Here is a 12,635-nt window from a genome sequence, read left to right as displayed (position 1 = left end):
GACGTTCTTGGATCAGTTCTTCACAAAACGCGAGGCAAAATCCACTTCTGAGAGAGAACATGAACGAAAGAGGGCAGAAAACGATAAGGAAGCAGTTAAAAGTTAAATGCCCATTATTTTTATCCTTTTAAAACCCAAAGGACTTGGCGGTGCTTTACACCCACCTAGAGGAGCCTGTTCTATAACTGATAACCCCCGTTAAACCTCACCCTATTTTGCTTAATCAATTTATATACCGCCGTCGTCAGCTTACCTTGTGAAAGAACAATAGTGAGCAAAACTAGTTATAACCCAAAACGTCAGGTCGAGGTGTAGTTTATAATAGGGAAAGAAATGGGCTACACTCATTTACTAATGAATACGGATGGTATATTGAAACATAAACCTAAAGGAGGATTTAGCAGTAAGAAGAAAATAGAGTGTTCATCTGAAATCGGCTCTAAAGCGCGCACACACCGCCCGTCACTCTCCCCAACAACAAATTTACAATTAATTAAAACCAAAATAAAATACAAGGGGAGGCAAGTCGTAACATGGTAAGTGTACCGGAAGGTGTGCTTGGAATACCAGAGCATAGCTAAAGTAGTTAAAGCATCTCACTTACACCGAGAAGTTGTTCTTGCAAATAGAACTGCCCTGATACTCAAATGCTAGCTCAAACACTAAATTCAAATAAAAATTAAAAATAACCCCTAATACCCCAAAAAACTACATTAAAACATTTTATAACCCAAGTAAGGGAGACTGAAAAGGAATAATGAAGCTATAAAATCAGTACCGCAAGGGAAAGCTGAAAAAGAAATTAAACAAATATTTAAGTTAATAATAGCAAAGATTAAATCTTGTACCTTTTGCATCATGGTTTAACAAGATAATTCAAGCAAAGAGATCTTCAGTTTGTTACCCCGAAACTAAACGAGCTACTCCGAGACAGTCAGAACAAATGGACAAACCCGTACCTGTGGCAAAAGGTTGGGGTGAGCTCTGAGTAGAGGTGATAAACCAAACGAGCTTAGTTATAGCTGGTTGCCTGAGAAATGAATAAAAGTTCAGCCTATTTTACCCCCAAAATCAATTAAAGTATAAACAGCATAGATTTAGTTAATAATAATATAGAGTTAGTCAAAAGGGGTACAGCTCTTTTGACATAGGACACAACCTTAATTATGAGGTTAAAAATCATAAACAACAAAGTACTTACATGCCTTAGTGGGCCTGAAAGCAGCCATCAAAACAGAAAGCGTTAAAGCTCAAGCACTAATAATACTTTTAATTCAGATAAATATTTTTAAACCCATAAATAAATCAGGCCTTTTCATAATACATGAAAGCGATAATGTTAATATGAGTAATAAGAGAAGTAAAAGATTCTCTCCCTTAGCAAAAGTGTGCTTCGGATCGAACTAACACCGAAAATTAATGATCCCTATATATGTATAGATCGAACTCACGAGGGTCACGTTGTGCTGGAGCCTATCCCGGCTGTCTTCGGGTAGTCGGCAGAGGACACCCTGAACTGGTTGCCAGCCAATCACAGGGCACGCATAGACGAACATCCTTTCGCACTTACACTCACACCTACACTCACAATTTAGTGTGTTTCATTAACCTACCATGCATGTTTTGGGAATGTGGGAGGAAACCAAAGTACCCGAAGAACATCCAAACTCCACACAGGAAGGCCGGAGCCAGACTCAAACCCTGCACCTCTGCACTGTGAACGCGACGTGCTAACCAGTCGTCCACCGTGCCGCCCTAAGGCAAATTATTTTTCACGGCACTGTACGAGATCACATTACTCCCATACGTTTTGACTCATTTGAAAAGGACTGACGCAGCAATATTTTTTAAATCAACGTTTCTTTTCAGGTACGTTAGCTGAATGTTTTTTTATGGTTGATTAATTGTCTTGGCAACACAGCAAAATTAAACAAAAATAAATGGTCTGTTTTCTAAAAAAAAAATTGTGGCCTAAATTGTCGGTGTCAATCGCCGATTCTGGAACGACTATTTGTCATTTAATCGGCGGGCTGTTGTCTGGGCACTTCCCGTAGTGACCACCAGATGGCACCCAAGTAATGAGCCTCGCGCCACACTTCACACGTTCCACATAATCTTTGATTATGTTTTAGTGTTGCTCCATACCATCGCTATCACTGACCTATTATTGTATTTATTTTGAGATTAGCCTCAAATCTGGGAAAGCAGTCGGCCTGCTGATCTACTCCGTGACGCGAGACACCGCCCGCCCGCCCTACTGCAGTCATGCAGTATGCATCCAGGGAGGAGTTTGAAGCTACCACTACCCTGAGCGGATAGGGAGGGGAAGTTAGAAAAAAAAGGTCGCTAACTGCCCTTTCTCCCTTGCCCTGTTTCTTGGAATAATTGAAATCACCACAAAATCGCTTCATTGAATTTCCAAGGGGACTGTCGGCGGCACTGTTAACTGCGCGCTCAGGTAAGAATTATGTTTTCAACTTTGAAAAGTTTCCACCGTTTTTGCAAGAAGTCCTTGACGTCACCAGGGACTCGGTGTGGAAACAGAATGAAAAGTTAGTGACGCTGATTTGTTTACGAGTATTATTTGTTGCAGTCAAAAGGTAATCGTGCGGATTCGTCTATGTTCAGTTCCCTAAATAGTTTCCACACAACGTTGTGCAGTTCTCCTGGATGGCTATTGGAGGCTAACTGCGCCTTTCCTCTTCAGACTCATACCGTACGTAGCAGGACGGTCTGTAGGCTCCACTGCAGATCTCATTCTGACGTGTGCAGCCTTCTATAGAAAAAGGAAAGCGATCTGAAGTTGAGGTAGAGAGGTGGCGAGTGTGTGTCCTATTTGTGTGTTGTGGAAGCTCACGTTGAAACGTGAACATTTCCATATCTCCACAATGGTTTTGGTTTTTGTTTTTTTTTTTTTGCTTGAGATGCTTTGTTGAGGTGGCTGGAGTTCCGCTCTAATGGGAGAGCAAATTATCCAATATTATTTCATTTTGGTTAAAACAAAGCTGAGCCCCGGGGCGTGTTGTGCTCCAGACAAGACAAAGTTCTAGCCTCGGGGTGTCAATTCTCACACCGCTATGTTGAGAGGGTGTGACAAGTGTGGAGGAATTTGCGTTCATAAATCTACTTTGATAAGTAAACCATTATCATTTGGCTAAAAGGTAGGTTTGTCAAAACTCTTGGGCAAGTTGCATAAGCACACTTTGGTTCCCCCTTTGTTATTTTATTTACACATAGGCCTGTATCATTATCATAGTTCCACTTATTACAATAACAAATTAATAACATCAGCAGAGAGGACGTTATTTCTCAATAGGAATTTAGGCTGCAGCTCACCCATGTACTATTTTGCTCTGATCTGCTTGCCTACTGCTGGAAACAGATGAACATACTAACAACGATCAACATCCATCCGCTTCCTGGGCTGTCAAATCGAGCAAAAACACAATCTAGTTTCTTACGTTGTCATCTAAATTAGAATGTGTTAGTTAACCTGATCCCCTGATCCGTCCCACCTTCTCTTCCAAAGACAAAGTAAAACAATTCACTTATTTCATTCATGGCCTAAAATAACTACAGTACATCAATAATGTGGTATGTGACGACGAATGTGATGGCTGGTTTTCAGGCTAGTGGATAGAAAGACGGCGCCTTGGCAAGACTGACTTTGTTTACGTGCACAAATCAATAGGATGACTGACATTGTTTCTTTGCTGTACTTTATCCACACTTTTTTGTGTGGTTCCCATTTTTATGCAGTAAGTGTAATCCGATCATTGGCCAAACCATATCTGCCTATGTGTGTACTGTGTCTGTGTTAGTTGGCCAATGATGCTCTTTTCAACCGCTTCGGGGTGGAGGTTCAATAAGGTAGAGGGGCTTGTTGCTACTTGCTTCCCTCAAGTGTGGAACAAGCAGAGCGGTAAAAGGAATAACTTTACAGCTCTTTACAATTTGTATGTGTGGGTGTGTACTTAAAAAAAACAACTGAGTGTTGTACCCAAAATAGCATGTTGGAGAAACGACTGCACTTCTAGTGTCTGGGGGGGAACATAGATGTGAAGAGGTAGAATCAACTTCTTTAGCGCTGCATGCTTACGGTGATGCTAAGCTAACGTCAATGCTTTCCATATCCTTTGATGGGACAGTCACCCTGCCAACATGGCCGACACATTGGTCAACTTTGTAGCCTGATTTAGTCTACTCTAAGTCTATTAATGACAAGAAGGCGGCGCAAGCCGGAAACACATGACCAATCACTGTCTGCTGAGGGCGGCCCAGCGCCATTTACTGCCACTGTGGTAAATTGCGTCCAATTCTGGAATTAACAGACTTTGAAAGGTCATTTTTGAATGCAATGGCCATTATTTTCTGTCTGTTGGTCCTGTGTTTGTTAAATCAAGGTTCAACTGTATTTTCTTCCAACACAAACAGTCATATCATCCCTTCCACCCATCTTTGTCTCTTGGGTTTTAGCTACGTATTCATCTGTGCATTTAAGGCCTGCACACCGAACGACACGGCTGAATACAACTACAGCGGTACCTCTACTTACAAACGTCTCTTCATATGAAACTTTCAAGTTACGAAATGCCTCAACAGGAAAATATTGCCTCTTGTTACGAAAGAAATTTCAAGATACAAAAGGTAAAAATACAGTATGGGCTGCTAATCGCAGCTCCTAGTTTCCTGAATGCAACATACTTCGAGCTGCTCTGGTATTGGCTATTACTGAACATCATCCTGGCATCCCATTGGCTAAGAGGGACCTCTACCGAATGTGTCTATGTGTGTAGATAGATAGATGTTTGTCAATGCAGCATCCTCGACATTCGCCCCTCGGGCCATGAGGTCTTCTGATAGGTTTATGTGTTTTTTTTTTTTGCTTGAGATGCTTTGTTGAGGTGGCTGGAGTTCCGCTCTAATGGGAGAGCAAATTATCCAATATTATTTCATTTTGGTTAAAACAAAGCTGAGCCCCGGGGCGTGTTGTGCTCCAGACAAGACAAAGTTCTAGCCTCGGGGTGTCAATTCTCACACCGCTATGTTGAGAGGGTGTGACAAGTGTGGAGGAATTTGCGTTCATAAATCTACTTTGATAAGTAAACCATTATCATTTGGCTAAAAGGTAGGTTTGTCAAAACTCTTGGGCAAGTTGCATAAGCACACTTTGGTTCCCCCTTTGTTATTTTATTTACACATAGGCCTGTATCATTATCATAGTTCCACTTATTACAATAACAAATTAATAACATCAGCAGAGAGGACGTTATTTCTCAATAGGAATTTAGGCTGCAGCTCACCCATGTACTATTTTGCTCTGATCTGCTTGCCTACTGCTGGAAACAGATGAACATACTAACAACGATCAACATCCATCCGCTTCCTGGGCTGTCAAATCGAGCAAAAACACAATCTAGTTTCTTACGTTGTCATCTAAATTAGAATGTGTTAGTTAACCTGATCCCCTGATCCGTCCCACCTTCTCTTCCAAAGACAAAGTAAAACAATTCACTTATTTCATTCATGGCCTAAAATAACTACAGTACATCAATAATGTGGTATGTGACGACGAATGTGATGGCTGGTTTTCAGGCTAGTGGATAGAAAGACGGCGCCTTGGCAAGACTGACTTTGTTTACGTGCACAAATCAATAGGATGACTGACATTGTTTCTTTGCTGTACTTTATCCACACTTTTTTGTGTGGTTCCCATTTTTATGCAGTAAGTGTAATCCGATCATTGGCCAAACCATATCTGCCTATGTGTGTACTGTGTCTGTGTTAGTTGGCCAATGATGCTCTTTTCAACCGCTTCGGGGTGGAGGTTCAATAAGGTAGAGGGGCTTGTTGCTACTTGCTTCCCTCAAGTGTGGAACAAGCAGAGCGGTAAAAGGAATAACTTTACAGCTCTTTACAATTTGTATGTGTGGGTGTGTACTTAAAAAAAACAACTGAGTGTTGTACCCAAAATAGCATGTTGGAGAAACGACTGCACTTCTAGTGTCTGGGGGGGAACATAGATGTGAAGAGGTAGAATCAACTTCTTTAGCGCTGCATGCTTACGGTGATGCTAAGCTAACGTCAATGCTTTCCATATCCTTTGATGGGACAGTCCCCCTGCCAACATGGCCGACACATTGGTCAACTTTGTAGCCTGATTTAGTCTACTGTAAGTCTATTAATGACAAGAAGGCGGCGCAAGCCGGAAACACATGACCAATCACTGTCTGCTGAGGGCGGCCCAGCGCCATTTACTGCCACTGTGGTAAATTGCGTCCAATTCTGGAATTAACAGACTTTGAAAGGTCATTTTTGAATGCAATGGCCATTATTTTCTGTCTGTTGGTCCTGTGTTTGTTAAATCAAGGTTCAACTGTATTTTCTTCCAACACAAACAGTCATATCATCCCTTCCACCCATCTTTGTCTCTTGGGTTTTAGCTACGTATTCATCTGTGCATTTAAGGCCTGCACACCGAACGACACGGCTGAATACAACTACAGCGGTACCTCTACTTACAAACGTCTCTTCATATGAAACTTTCAAGTTACGAAATGCCTCAACAGGAAAATATTGCCTCTTGTTACGAAAGAAATTTCAAGATACAAAAGGTAAAAATACAGTATGGGCTGCTAATCGCAGCTCCTAGTTTCCTGAATGCAACATACTTCGAGCTGCTCTGCTATTGGCTATTACTGAACATCATCCTGGCATCCCATTGGCTAAGAGGGACCTCTACCGAATGTGTCTATGTGTGTAGATAGATAGATGTTTGTCAATGCAGCATCCTCGACATTCGCCCCTCGGGCCATGAGGTCTTCTGATAGGTTTATGTGAAATGTGAATCACCCAGAAAAAGTGTTCACCAGTTGGGCGATCTCTCACGATGCTGATGTTTGCCTTGGACATTTTCGAAGGATTGATAAAAGCCAACAAAAGCAGACGTTCTTGGATCAGTTCTTCACAAAACGCGAGGCAAAATCCACTTCTGAGAGAGAACATGAACGAAAGAGGGCAGAAAACGATAAGGAAGCAGTTAAAAGTTAAATGCCCATTATTTTTATCCTTTACTCTTTTCTTTGTTTTTTACATTATGCACAACTCTCATTTATTGTGCAATAATCTAATTGTAATATATATTTGTTACATGTTTTCATGCATTTTTATGTTTTAGAAAACATTTATGTCTGAATTTTGGGGGGGGGCTTGGAATGGATTAGGGCATTTACATGGAAAACGCGTCTCTACTTACAAAATTTTCGAGTTATGAAATTTCTTCCAGAACCAATACTTTTCGTAAGTAGAGGTACCACTGCATAAGAATACAATCTTGACTCTTTAAGTCATAGATAGATGTGAAATGATAAATATGGTAAAGTATTAGTGTAATGTATCCATCCCTCCATTTTCTGTACTTCTTATCCTCATTAGGATCGCAGGTGTACTGTAACCTTTCCTCGCTGACTTCGGGTGAGGCACTGGATTGGTCGCCATCCAATCACAGGGCACATGTAGACAAACAGCCCTTCACACTCACATTCAAAACTGAGGAGAATTTAGAGTCTTCAAATTAACATAAGATGCATGTTTTTTGAATGCCTGCAGACAACCCCGCAAGCACAGTCAGAAAGAACATAGAGCCCTCACAGACGGAGGCCAAAGCCCGGATATGAATACACTAACCAGTCGACCACTGTGATGATGTGCTAACCAGTTGGCAATGATAGTTTTAACCCAAGGTTCATTTAGTGCGAAACAAGTGTTTTGTCAAGAACACTGATGCTTCGCCGAAATCAGTCGGTGGTGGATTCGTGCAGCAAAGTACATGCCTCAATTACGTGGCAATATTTACTACAAATGACACTGGTAGCAGCGTCACTTTCAAAATATGCAAGCCTGTTCTCAAATATCAGTCCTTTGCCCATCTGAAAAGACACTTGTTAATGCTAGCTGAAGAGCAGCCTTAAATCCTCCTGTCAGGAGTCAGCAAATTCACCAAACGCCCTCCCATACTAGTAAAAAGACTGCCAATGTACTGTCGTGTCTGCTGACAACAATGAGATGGTGGTTGATCAATAACCTCTATATTGTAAAAATTAACACTAAGTGGTGCCAAAGCAAACATCCAATTTGCGTTTCTCTCAACCACCAGTCTTCATCTCACAGACACACACACACACACACACACACACACACACACACACACACACACACACACACGCACACACGCACTCGAACTGGCCCCACCCTTCGACTCACTCATCCACATGGCCCTAAAGTACTCCAGCGTGGTGCTGGAATTCTGGCGCACAAATGTCTTTTAACAAGGCCTGTCCTGTCCATCACATCATTTTATGTGGCCCACGAATGCAAATTAAGCATGTCAACTTCCGTGATACTTGCCAAAGTCTGAACCAAAATTTCAAATTGTCATATGTAATCCAAAATAACAGTTTTGAAAAAGCCATTATTCTTGACTCCTGATATCAAAACTAATTATTCATCAATTTGTGGTTCGCTGTGTATGTAATATATAGACGTGATTAAACATTTAGATAGTTTCACAAAATTCACAGTCATAATGGCCCTCTAAGGGAAACCGTAATTACTACACTGCCCGCGACAAAGATGAGTTTGACACCCCTGATATTGTGGATTAAAGGAGTAAAATTTACCAAAAGTATACAATAATATTATAGGTATGGATTCTGAATTTGATGCTTGATTTGGTACCACCGAGTACACCGTACACTTGAACTCAGCAGTGCATGCGCAAAAGCGTAATCATATCATTCCATAGCTGCCATTTCAACAAACCAGAAAGGCTTGAAAGTGCTTAAAGATTTACTGTCTTTACTTCTTGAATTGTGACACAGATTATTGGAGATGTTCGAGACCAAATTTTTTTCAGACCGAGACCAGTTTGAGTAATTAGGTCTTCAGTAGTTCCAAGCACCAATACCACTGTTACTTTTGATCTAAACAATTTCCTCCCAAAAATTGATATATTTTTCCTTAAAATTACATGAAATTAATATTTTTTTTATTTCTTCATAAAATACATATTTTGTATATAAAATGAATTCAAGTTCGTAAATTAATCAATAAAATGTAATAAATAATCCAGTGGCCTAGTCCCAATCAAATTTTTTTGTTGTGCAACTTCTTTTCAAGGAATACAGTGAAGTGAAAAGAAGTGAATTGATTACAATAGTGCTACAAGTAATATTTAGGAATATCGACCATTAAACCAGACATTTGGCAGCACAGGTTTGTCACCGTTTCATTCAATTGTGGTGTCTGTCTGAACACTAGGTGGCCTCGAATAACGATGTACATAAATTAGAAGAAGATAGCTGATGTCATATCACAGCGCTCTGCTGAGCTGAAAATAACGTTAATTAAAAATATATTTATATATACAGTACCAGACTATCATTGAGATTTACAACATGGACAAAACCCGAATGTCTGACATCGGCCCAGATGAGTCCTGACCAATTTAAAATTATTTGCGGTGATCAAAGGCTGTAACCTGCGGTTATTGCAAGCTAGATGCTAACAACAATGTGAGTCACTGTCACGTCAATGACCGTCGACCTTTTCACTGCCGTCATTTGACACGTAGTACAGTGAAACTTCTCTAAACGAAATCATGTTTGCAGCAAGAAATGTTTCACAACAGGGGACTTTTCACTGTCGCAAATTTTATCTCGGACTTAAACACGAGCACACACGAAAAACATTTATGTGTACTTTTTATTTTTATTCCAATAGTGCATAAGTATGAGCATACACTTATTTGACACTTCATATAGCCAGCGTAGAAAGAAAAAAAGGGAAAGAAATTTACAATCAGCATTTACTTTCATCTACATCAATTTCTTGCATAATGTCTTTTATTTTGCTTCCTCCATCTTTCATTTTTATTACCTTTATCCTGTCTTCAAGCGTTAAAGCTTTTCTTTTCTTAAGTCCTTGGTTTGCAAAGGTCCGTTTTGTCGCCATTTTAACAATGTAACGTTCGTGCTGCGTCTGAAACTAACAATAACAAATACCTCTTGGACTACTGCACATGTGTAAACCAGTGTGGTGGTTGCTGTTGCCGTTTCCGAACGAAGCAGCAGAGGTCGCTGTGGCATGCTGAGGTTGGATTAGACTTTTGCGGAAGGCTTGTTTTCGTTGTAGTGAATCTCGTTGCGAGGCAAGAGCAGAGAAAAAGATTTCGTATCACGGAACAGGGGGACTTTTCGTTGTAGGGGGAGCAGAAAAGTGGAAATGGCTTTCATGCATGAACATTTTTTCACACTAGGGGGTATTTTCGCCCATGTAGGTTTGTTGTAGAGGAGTTTCACTGTAGCAGCTTAGCTCAGCAACGCTGGTGGCAGGAAACGTTTGGCCCTAAAAGGCAATGTACATGCGTTGAAACGAAATTATAACTTCTATTTTTTTTTTTTTTTGTGACGTCCTCGAACATGGAACGAGGGAACACTTTGCCACTTCGAGCTTGAACGTTGCTGGAGGCACAGGCGAAATGTCAATTTATTGTTCATAACTATGGTGATGGCAAAGCCACTCTGTTCCCAGAATGCATTGCGTAGCTCATTACCTTTTAGTGAATAAGTTCTCAGGACCTTCATCCTTGTCACAGATGTGTTTGTGTTACTAACAGCTGAATGTGTGTCATAAGTGTCACCTTTGCCTGAGTATATATGTAGCACTGTATTTATGTATTTTTAGACAAACTGTGACATTAGGTTGTGTGTAAAATAGTGACACCCAAGTCAATTTCTACAAAGCATTATTATAAATAGTATAAATGTAGCTACAAACAGAAATGGCATCTTAATGGGCAGCTGTCAGTCGTGCATCCTTTAGTTGCTGAATCGTAACACGGCCACCAGAGTGAGCAACATCTTTCACACACAAGTACCAGACGTTCAAGGTAGCACTCAATTAATTAAACATAAAATTATGCTCAAGGATGAAGAGTGCACCACATTCGATACCCTCTGACGTCTGGATAGGTCTACAACTCCCGCATTCGTCACAGGTAGAAATGGCACGCTTGCTTCGATTTGCGATTCGTCGTCTGTAACCAATGACAAAGTGGCCTTAAAATTTAGTGGTAGGAACGCCAACAACAGTGAGACTGACTGGCAAACAAGTCGAGTGTTTAAAAGTGTACAAAGTAGTCATTGTTTGATTGATTCAGTTGAGTTTAGCTGAGGTTGAAGACTGTTTTATTTATTTATTTGTTTGTTTATTTATTTTTGCACATTTAATGCTTTTGTTTATCTGCTCCCGAGCTCCTCCTACGCCTGTAAAGCTCACCTTCTCGAGCTCGTCCCAAATGAAGGACAAAAGCTGCCTATTGAAGCGTGGGCTCTTGATAAAAAAACAACAAGAAGACTATTATGATGTGGTGAGATGATTCTGAACATTGTGTTAGAGAATTTTCAGATGAAGAAGCAAAGTGAGATTCATAAGGCTTGCCTTTTCTGTCCTGTCTACACACTTTTCTGCTTAACTATGAAACACAAAACAAGTCTCGTGTGTTGTGTTTTGGCTTGTCCCATTAGGCTTTACCTCTTCAATGTACTCGAGGTCTCGATTCGGGTGTGAATCTCACTTGTGTTCCTTTTAAATGCCAGAAAAATGCTTCACCTTTGACCATAGAGTTGTATAACCGTTAGACAAGGAATATGTATGCCCTAAGTACAAATCACCAGCTCGAAATGCACTTCTTCCTCGAACAATGAGATCACTGCGGTCCGGGTGATAATTTCACCTCAAATTAGCATGAAACTACCTTTTTGCGTGTACAGCATATGTTTAAAGTTTAAAGAATAACATGTTACATGACTTCACCCAATGAGAGACAGTTGATCTCTTTTAATAGTGTCGTTTAGTTTTAAGGTCAAATATTTTATTAGAAACGGACTGCCTTTTCATTCCGGCGTGCTGCCCAGATTGGCTCGTCGTGTTTTCCCTCACTCGGCCATATTTGGGCAAGACGTGCTGCCACTCCTTTAAGCACAAGAAATCATTTGTTGTAGACCTTAGCCAATTGCTCAGCCTGCGTTAGACACATAAGGGATTCAGAAAATAACTTTGGTTAATTCATCTCAAAGAAGAGTATTGGAAAGATGTTTTTTTTTTTTTTAAATGTTTTGTTTGTGCTCCGTTTGGTCTACTTATCAGTATTTTTTTCTAAACGAACATTTGAGATGGAGCATTCTGAAGTAGTGGTGGAGCCACCATGACTATTACTAAATTGATATTTGATTTTTGTGTGTGTTTTTCAACAAGAGGATGTTATAGACTACTGGATTTAGCAACTATAAATTATTAAAATCTCTGATTTGACCTTGCTGGAATGGTTATTTAGAATAGTTAGATTTTCCGATAAATTACAGACATACGGTGTACGAACCAGCTCGAACCACCTCTGACATGTTGGTTTGAATTCTCTTTTATCATCTGTGAGACAAGCCCTGGTAGTTGACAGTTCTTGGATTGAATAAGGGGAAAATTAACAATCAATTAATTGACTGAGTGTTGATTTTTTTTTTTTTTTTTTTTTGAGGGGATGGGGATAAACTGAATGTTCCGAACTGTGGTATTGTGGT

General features: G+C 40.3%; 1 protein-coding gene across 3 annotated transcripts in view; it reads left to right on the top strand.

The window, feature by feature from the left end:
• Positions 1-2,291: 2,291 nt before the first annotated feature.
• The window catches only part of tln1 (talin 1), a 94,500-nt gene continuing 84,156 nt past the window's right edge, over positions 2,292-12,635 (top strand). For all 3 annotated transcript variants that reach the window (XM_019894296.1, XM_019894306.1, XM_019894288.1), the window contains exon 1: positions 2,292-2,458. The gene's annotated coding sequence lies outside the window, so the exon portion shown is untranslated. The remainder of the gene's footprint in view (positions 2,459-12,635) is intronic.

The sequence above is a fragment of the Hippocampus comes genome, unplaced genomic scaffold (assembly GCF_001891065.2).
Source record: "Hippocampus comes isolate QL1 unplaced genomic scaffold, H_comes_QL1_v1.1 scaffold123, whole genome shotgun sequence".
In the NCBI taxonomy this organism is placed as follows: domain Eukaryota; kingdom Metazoa; phylum Chordata; class Actinopteri; order Syngnathiformes; family Syngnathidae; genus Hippocampus; species Hippocampus comes.
This window is presented reverse-complemented; position numbering and strand designations above follow the sequence as displayed.